Source organism: Lagenorhynchus albirostris, chromosome 1 (assembly GCF_949774975.1).
Source record: "Lagenorhynchus albirostris chromosome 1, mLagAlb1.1, whole genome shotgun sequence".
In the NCBI taxonomy this organism is placed as follows: Eukaryota; Metazoa; Chordata; class Mammalia; order Artiodactyla; family Delphinidae; genus Lagenorhynchus; species Lagenorhynchus albirostris.
In genome coordinates, this window is record NC_083095.1 from 55004685 (window position 1) to 55014397 (window position 9713).

General features: G+C 38.9%; 1 non-coding gene across 1 annotated transcript; it reads right to left on the minus strand.

Annotated features, from left to right (window-relative positions):
* Positions 1 to 8653: 8653 nt before the first annotated feature.
* On the minus strand, positions 8654 to 8725 carry TRNAD-GUC (transfer RNA aspartic acid (anticodon GUC)). Its single transcript has one exon. It is a non-coding gene; the product is annotated as a tRNA-Asp (tRNA).
* Between the last annotated feature and the right edge of the window lie 988 nt (positions 8726 to 9713).

Here is a 9713-nt window from a genome sequence, read left to right on the forward strand (position 1 = left end):
TATTCAGGCTTCTGATATTTACTGCTCTAAGATATAAAGCTTTGAAAGAGCTGGGTAAAAGGGTTTTAGGCCTGTATGAATTTTTACAGGGTAGAAGTTTCTGGACCAATTCATATGGTTTTCATTATGACCTTCTATCTGGAATACAATGATGTTTGCAGATAGATCCTATTTCTCCTTATATTTGTGGATGCTGGTGAGCTTGACAAGTAAGTCTCTTATCTAGGTGCTCATAATAGTATATAAATTGTCATTTCACAAATCCTGGGAACTCTGTAAAAGCCTCCTGTCCTTCAAAATGGCAGGAGACTGTGGGGGCTTAACTGAACCAAGTATGAAGGTCAAAGACAGCTGTTTGATCCTGAAATTAAATGATAAATATTAGGGACTATGTTTTCCTTTATTAATCCTCAGCATCATGTTCCCTGCATTCCCAGGGAAGCCAAACACATGACTCACAAGATCGGGCAGTCTTCTGTAAGATAAGAGTGGAGGGCAAGTATCTACAGATGGAAGAATGAAGCCATGAGAGTAGAATTGGAGTGAGGGGCAGAAGCAGTACCCCTTAATTTTCCTCTGTGTTTTGGTAGAAACAAGTTGTCAATGGGAGATTTCAAGGCACATTAGTTTGAGAAAGAACAAAATAGACAAAAGATCTAGTGTTAGATATAAATTAAAAGCTGTTTCTGTGCATTGCAAGTCTCTCGCTCCTAAAAGGAGAATCACAGATTATTTTTTTAAACCAAAATTTGAAGTTTGTCATTTGTGTCTCCTAATTCTCAGATCATTTATTACAACTTTTCATTTTCGAGGTGTTAGAATAATTTTCTGAAGGATAGTGATAAAGCAGATGTTTTCTAAGCCTCTGGGGACCAGGTAGAGTTTGGAGTGATTTAGGGGCAACCAGACAATGCTTCATTACTCAGGAAACTGACCCTTCTCCCATCTGCTGTAAATGAGATCTGAAAACTTTCTCCATCCTATTATCTTGTCAATTCCTAGCATCAGTTTCTAACAAGAGAGTTGAAATGCAATATAGCTTTGGCCGAAAAAAAAAAAGTGCTTAGGATTTAGTGGGCTGTAACTTGACTACAAATCCAAATGGGTAATATTTAGCTCATAATATGATTTCCTTCATGCAGATTGCAATGTTTACATCTTGTAATGAAGCCTATGTTTCTTTGTATCAGTGGTTCTTATATGGAAAACACTGGAGAATAGCAACATGGACCTAAAACAGGTGTCTCCTGCACACCTCTGTATGAACATTGACCCTTTACAGAGTGAAAGTTGAATATGAATAAAAGAAAATTCATGGAATTTTCATTCATGAAAATTAACTGTTTTTTTTCACTTGCATCTCTTTGGTGTACTGTACTGTTTCAAAGCTTGTGTTATCAAATTCTTGCTTCTCCCAATCACAAAATTTATTCATGCGTCCAAAGGAGCATTTTTTTTCTTTTTTAAAAGGGTAGGTGAGTCGGTGGCCTGATTCTATTTAGAAAGACAGAAAAAGAAAAAGGATTACACATACGTTTTTCATAAACTGATCTGGTTAGACTTTTGGTTGCAAAGAACTCAGCCTGAATAAAACTGGGGCTTATTGTAGGTCTATGTATGAATTAGAACTGGGAGTGAAAGGCTGGAACTAAAACAGTGTTAGTGTTTTAGTGGAACTAAAACAGCTCCAGTTTCCAGCTTCTTTCTCGATCTTTTTCAAGGTCCATTCCATGGCATCACTGTATCACTCTGGTGTCTGAGCCATTCTTTCTCTACCAACTTCCTCTGCTTTAGTTCCTTTATAATTTTGGCTGGTATGAGGCCTGTTGTAGTCGCTCTATCATCTCCAGCTGAAAAACTCCTTTCAGCTTCAGCTTTTTGCTCCACATTGCTCAGTCTTGTGTTTCTGATTCCTGAGAGTCAGGCTCTTATTTTCCTAGCTCATCTTCCGTATCACATAAGTCATTGGCTAGCCAATAGATGGTATGGTGACTTGCAAAAAGAGCCACAGTTCCCTGTAACCACATACTTGCAATGTGATTCTGTAGCTTCTTTCAAGAGATGGAGTCTATCCTTGAATCTGGGCTGGCTTTGTGACCTGCCTTAGCTGGTAGGAGAAAACAGAAGTGAGGTTGTACACTTGGTCCTTTGGAAGCTTTAAGCCCTTCCTCTATTTCCCTTGGAACTCTTTCATATGCCTTGGCTAGGCTTATGGAAGTTGAGAGACCAAGTGAACAGAGATAAGCCATCCTAGACTACCCTGCCTCGAGCCACTTGGTAGCTTACTGCAAATTCATGAGTGAGCCTAACCAAGCCTGGCTGAGATCAGCCAGATCGACCAATCTATTCCAGCACAAATTGCTGCCCTATTTAATCGTGAGCTAAATAAATGGCTGTTGTTTTAAGCCACTAAGTTTTAGCATAGTTTGCTATGCAGCAAAAAGTAACGAATAAAGAGGTACAGTTCCTTCTCCATATCTGCTGGTTCCACATCTATGGATCCAACCAACCATGGATAGAAAATATTTGGGGGGGGTTTCCTGGTGGCGCAGTGGTTGAGAGTCCGCCTGCCGATGCAGGGGACACGGGTTCGTGCCCCGGTTCGGGAAGATCCCCCATGCCGCGGAGCGGCTGGGCTCGTGAGCCGTGGCAGCTGAGCCTGCGCGTCCGGAGCCTGTGCTCCGCAACGGGAGAGGCCACAACAGTGAGAGGCCCACGTACCGCAAAAAAAAAAAAAAAGAAAGAAAATATTTGAGGGAAAAAATTCCAGAAAGTTTCAAAAAGCAAAACTTGAATTTGCCATTTGTGGGCACCATTTATATAACATTTACATTGTAGTTACAGCTATTTACATAGAATTTACATTGTATTAGGGACTATAAGCAATCTAAAGATGATTTAAAGTATATGGGAGGACGTACATAGGTTATATGCAAATATTATGCCATTTTATATAAGGGACTTGAGCAACTTGGATTTTGGCATCTGATGGGGTCCTGGAACCAATCCCCCGTGGACACTGAGGGAGGACTGTACTCCTTTTGGTCTAACCAGCCATGGTAAGTAGTGTACTGGCATTATGGCAAAAAACGTGACTGCTTGCCTCTTTCTCAGTGGCTATGGGCAAGGCAGTTTTATTTAGAAAGAATGTAGCCTTTCAGTAATTCAACAAATATTTATTAACTGCCTATAATGTGCCATGTACTATGCTAGGCAATAGAAATCAAGGATGATAAAAAAATATGCCTAGTTATTAATAGTGATGAATAAATGGAACTTTCACTTAGTAAGGGAGACAGGCATTAATCACATAATCACCCTGAAGAATATTTAATTACAAACTGAGATAAGGCTCTTAAGCGAAGACACACATTTTTATGAGGGGAACAGCAAAGGCTTACACTGGGTCTTAAAGGCTTACTGAGTAAGTGGTGCTTGAGATAAGATCCAAAAATGGGTAGAGTTTATTAGGGAAAAGGGTAGGGAGAGTGGCTTGTGGATGAAAGAAAGACATTTTCAGCATGTGCAAAGATCCCACAACAGAAGCTAATATGGTATATTCAAAAAGCTGAAAGAAGGTCAGTGTTGAATGTGACTGGGATATATATATAGAGAGAGGTGGGGACTGTGAAGAGGTGTGGGTAGAGAGATGTGTAGGGACTCGAACGCATGGGGACTTATAGGATATGTTATGGATTTTGGGAATGTGGAAAGCTATTGAGATGGCTGGAGGGAGAAGGGAAGCGTGGGCGCATGATCAGTTTTGTGTTTTGGAAAGATCACACTGTATGCAGTTGAGAAATGATTGAATTGAATTCAAACTGAGTGAATTTGAAAGATCAGCTAATAAGGTATTCCATTGTGATGGTGAAGAGGTGATGGTTTCTGGGAATAAAATAGTAGCTGGGAGAGGGCAGATTTGCGAGATGCTTAGGAGATAAGACCAATAAGGTAAGACCAAGAGGCGTAAGAGATAAGATCATGGGGTTTGGATATGAAGGTTGAGGGACAGGCAGTTGTTGAGAGAGACTTCTAGATTTCTGGCTTTCACAAGCAAATGAACGAGGGTGCTACTCGCTGAGGTTAGGAACACTGGAAGAGGAAGGAGTAGGTCTAAAGAGTGAAATGATGAAAACTATAGGATATGTTGAGTTTGAGGTATACTGAGGTCTCCAAATAGAAATATTGATTGCGGTATTGGCTATATGAGTTAGAGGAGAAGAAAATTTGTCAAACATTTGTATTGAGTTAGCAACTGAAATTGTGGACGTGGAGAGAATCTGGGGCAGACACTGTAGATGATAGTCCATAGGCCAAAACTGAACCACATAGTTTGTCAGTTTAACGTGGCATTAAAAATAAAAATTGAGCAAACAAGTAAAAATCACAATATTTCACAGCAGCTAGGTAAGAGTAGGATTAGGAATTCTGGTATCTATTCTACTTCTTACAAGGACACCAGTCCTATTGGATTAGGTCCCCACCCTTATGAGCTCATTTAATCTTAAGTATCCCTTGAAAGCCCTATTTCCAAATACAGACACATTGGGGGTTAGAGCCCCAACATATGAATTTTAGGAGGATAGAATTCAGTCCATAACATGGCCTTAATGGGAATTTCAGGTTCTTTGACCCCTTTACTTTCTCCCAGTCCATCAGTTACATTTTTTCTTTATTTCCCTTCTCAGCCAGTTTGGAGTCCACTGTTCTTCATTTCAGTAACACTGCTATGAATCTATAAATTCCTTCCTCCCTTTGTATTTCCATCATAACCATTTGATGAAATTCCAGTCTTAAGTGGACCCTAGTATTCATTTCTCTATACCTGCACTGCAGCAGCCAAGAAGTTCTGGAAAAAATCACACAATGTCCAAATACTATGATCATTTTTTTTTTTTTCCGTACACGGGCCTCTCACTGCTGTGGCCTCTCCTGCCGTGGAGCATAGGCTCCGGACACGCAGGCCCAGCGGCCACGGCCCACGGGCCCAGCTGCTCCACGGCACGCGGGATCCTCCCGGACCAGGACACGAACCCGCATCCCCTGCGTCAGCAGGCAGACTCCCAACCACTATGATCAATTTTTGATTCTCTCTGTCTTGGTAGCACCCTATCTTTTTCTTCCACATGTAGCCAAACTTCTTTTAATAACTCTATACTCATGGTTTCAATTTCCTCACTCCCTATATTAGCTTCCTAGCACTGTTGTAACAAAACACCATAATCTTGGTAGTTTAAAACAAGACATTATTCTCTCACAGTTCTGGAGGTTAGGTGTCCAAAATCAAGATGTCAGCATAGCTGTGTTCCTTCTGAAAGCTGTAAGGAAGAATCCTGCCTTGTCTCTACTTAGCCCTTGGTGTTGCCAGCAATCCTTGGCATTTCTTGGCTTGTAGATGCAATTTCTGTCTGTGTGTTCACATGGTGTTCTCCTCTCTGATGTCTCTTTGTGGCCGAATTTTCTTCTGTAAGGACAAAAGTCATTGGATTAGGGTTTACCTAATCTTGTATGACCTCATCTTAACTCGATTGCATCTGCAAATGTTTGACTTCCAAACAAGCTCACATTCACATGTTCCAGGTGGACATGAATTGGGGTGTGGGGGTTAGGGAGTGTTATCAATTCAGTAATTTCTGAAACTCCTAAACCCACTTCTATATAGCTTCAGGGTCTAACTTAAACAAACAACAAATAAGAACAACAACAACAAAACACCCCAAAACAACAACAACAAAAAAGAAAACCAAAAAAAAAACCCCACCAAAAACAAAACAAAAAAAACCCACAAAAAAGGTAAAATTGCCAACTTCTAAGCCCTAAATCCTATGGGTTTATCTCAGTTCTTGTCTCATGTGCTCTCTTGGCCACATTTGAAACAGTTGGTCACTCTCCTCTTCTAAAAACACTCCTTTCACATCACTTCCAAGTTGTCTTCCTATCTCTGTGACTCCTTCTTCTCAACTTCCTTGGCAGATTTGTCTTTTTCTTTCAGGCCCTTACCTGTTGGGGGTTTCTTAAGGCTCAGTCCTGTAGAGAAGTACTACAGTGATCAAGCAGGGAACATAAATGAAGGAAATGGGTCAGGTGGAAATGTATCACGCTAGAGAGCTCATGATCCATTTAGAGGGTATCTGCAGCCCATCTCCAGCCAGTTCTTGCCATGCTGGAATGGGAACCCAATGTTGTCAGAGGGTCTAATTCTTTTGTTTGAATCCTAAAGCCCAGCCAGACTCTTGTAGAACTGGTGCTCTGGGAACATGAGTAGTGAGTGATAAGGATAATAAGAATGAAAATTTATGAGAGAAAGTAAGAGCTGGAGTCTCCGGCCAGTTATTTATTTTCATCTTCTCCTAGTTTTTGACTCCCCCACTCCCCATTTTTTGGTATGTATGAAGAACAACATAGATTCTGTAGAATCAATAACAATGGCATTAAGATCTTCATTATTAGAATATTTAGTGAAATGTTAAAAAATATTTTTTTAGTTGACACATCCTTCACATTACCTTCCAGTCTTTAAGATTATGCTTATAATGTAAACAATGAAACTGGTAAAGTCCCATGTTAGTTCAGTAAAAATAGCACAGATGTAGTGTCGATTATATTTCACAGGAAATGAGTTAAAAGTCACTGGGTATTAAGGAGAAGTGGTTTATATCTTTTATTTTGTTTGCAACAGGTCACTAAATTTGTGACCTCTTTCATTTTTGTCACCTATGCACACCTGTCATGAAAACCTCTTAAAGTTTTCTTAGCCAACTGCAGTTTCCCTTCCAAGGTTGTATTGATTTCATAGCATTTTGTAGTTGGCACATCTTGACATGAACCATAGGTGTTATTTTGAATTCTCAATGCCTTTTATTAGATCTTTAAATCAATTACTACTAATGTAATGAGAAATTCAGTGTTTTCACCTACAGGCACTGTTCTCAGTACTTCAACTTGACAGCATACGAGATTGGAAAATAGATGAATTGAATTGAACACAAGTTTTCTGATTCCTAAGTCAAGTTTCTTTCCAGCTAAGTAGTTTGCTTAATAGATGGTAATTTACTTTGATCCCCACAAGTTAAGTGAGTTGGAGATCATAACATGAGCACTGTACTTCAGATTCACAGGCTTATGTGAGAGGGAAATCTGAGATGAGAAAGAGGGCTGAGGGAGTTATGGCAGGGTGGTGTAGTGGGGAAATAAGAATCAGGCAGGTTTGAGAGGATTTTGGATGCCTACACTTTAACCCAAATTTATGTGTGGGCTTATATCCATTTTTATTTTTCTTTCTTTTATTGAAAGTTTTTTCATGTTCTTTCTCTCTCTGTTCTTCCTTCTCCATTTCCCCCCTTCCCTCTTTAGTCTACTATTTGTAAGACTAAAGCATTTTTTGTTTGTTGAATTTAGTGGATAAACTGCCTCACTTGAATTATAATTAAACAGCAAATGCATGAGCATCTGTATTTCTTTCTTTCAAAAGACAAATATAATCTCCCTTTTCAAAAGAGTGTACAGTTCAGTGGTTTTTATATATTCAAAGAGTTGTGTAGCCATTACCACTATAATTCAAGAACATTTTCATCACCATTAAAAAACCCCACCTAATACGATCCAACAATTTCACTTATGGATGCAAACACAAAGAATTGAAATCTGAGTCTTGAAGAGAGATTTGTGCATTCATGTTCATAACAACATTATTCACAACTGTCAAACGGTGGAAGCAAGCTGAGTATCCATCAGTGGATGAATGGATAAACAAAATGTGGTACATACATACTATGAAATAGTATTCAGCTTTAAAAGCGAAAGAAATTCTGACACATGCTGCAACATGGATGAACCTTGAGGATGTTATGCTAAATGAAATGTTACTCACAAAAAGACAAATACAGATTCCATTTATATGAGGTACCTGGAATAGTTAAATTCATAAAGACGAAAAGTAGAAGGGTCGTTGCCAGGGGCTGAGGGGAGGGGGAAAGTTGAGTTAGTGTTTAATGGGTGCAGAGTTTCAGTTTTGCAAGATGAAAAGAGCTCTGGAGATCGTTGGTGGTGATGGTTGCACAACAGTATGAATGCATTTAATGCCATTGAACTGTACATTTAAAAATGGTGACACATTAAAAATTTTTTTAAAAATTAATTAATTAATTAATTATGGTTGAGCCTGGTCTTAGTTGCAGCATGCAGGAGCTTCATCGCGGCATGCAGGATCTTTTAGTTGTGGCATGAGAACTCTTAGTTGTGGCATGAGTGCGGGATCTAGTTGCCCAGTTAGGGATCGAACTCGGGCCCCTTGCATTGGGAGCGCAGAGTCTTAACCCACTGTACCACTAGGGAAGTTCTGAAGGTGATACATTTTTAATGTGTATTTTACCACAATTAAAGAAAAGAAAGAAATTCTGTCTGTACCCATTAACTGTCACTCTCTACTCTTCTTTCTTCCAGGCCCTGACAGCCACTAATCTACCTTCTGTCTCTATAGGTTTGCCTGTTCAGGACATTTAATATAAATGGAATCATACAATATGTGGTCTTTTGTGTTTTGCTTCTTTCACTGAGAATTAGCTTTTAATATTCATGTTGTCATGTGAATCAGTCTTTCATTTTTCCTGAATTGTACTTTTTTTTTTTAGCCATGCCACGCAGCTTGTAGTAGTTCCCCGACCAGGGATTGAACCCGGGCCACAGCAGTGACAGTGCCAAATCCTAACCACTAGACCACCAGGGAACTCCCGTCAGTCTTTCATTTTTTATGACCGAATGATATTCTAGTATATGAATATACTATATTTTGTTTATCCATTCATTAGTTGCTGGATATTTGGGTTGTTTCCACTTTTTTGTTATTGTGAATAATACTGCTGCGAATATCTGTGTACAAGTCTTTGTGTGGACATGTGTTTTCATCTCTTCCGGGTTAACACCAAGGAATTGAATTGTTGGGTCATATGGTAATTCTATATTTAACATTTCAAGGAATCATCAAACTGTTTTCCAAAGTGACTGCACCATTTAACATTCCCACCAGCAGTATATGAGTGTTTCAGTTTCTCCACACCCTCACTGACACTTGTTGTAGCCTGTCATTTCCATTATGGCCATCCTAGTGTGTGTGAAATGGTAACTCACTGGGTTTGATTTGCATTTCACCAATAACTAATGACATTGTATAACTTTCATGTGCTTATTGACCACTTGTGTATCCTTTTTTGGAGAAATGTTATTCAAATCCTTTGCCCATTTTAGGATTATTTGTCTTTTTCTTACTGAGTGGTAAGGGTTCTTCATATATCTGCAATAAGACTTTTATTAATATGTGACTTGCAAATATTTTATCCCATTCTGTGGGTTGTCTTTTCACTTTTTAGATGGTATCTTTTGATGTAAAAAAGTTTTTAATTTGATGAAGTTCAATTTGTCTATTTTTCTTTTGTCACTTGTCATATTTAAGAAAACCGAGGTCACAAAGTTCTGTTCCAATGTTTTCTTCTAACAGTTTTATAGTTTTATTTCTGACATTTAGGTCTGTAATCCATTTTGAGTTAGGGTTTTTTTTTTTGTTTATTTATTTATTCATTCGTTCGCATGTGCATTCATCTGATTGTTCCAACAAAATGTATTGTAAAGACCATCCTTTTCCCATGGAATTTTCTTGGCACTTTTGTTAAGAATCAATTGACCATAAAAGTATGGGTTTATTTCTGAACTCTCAATTC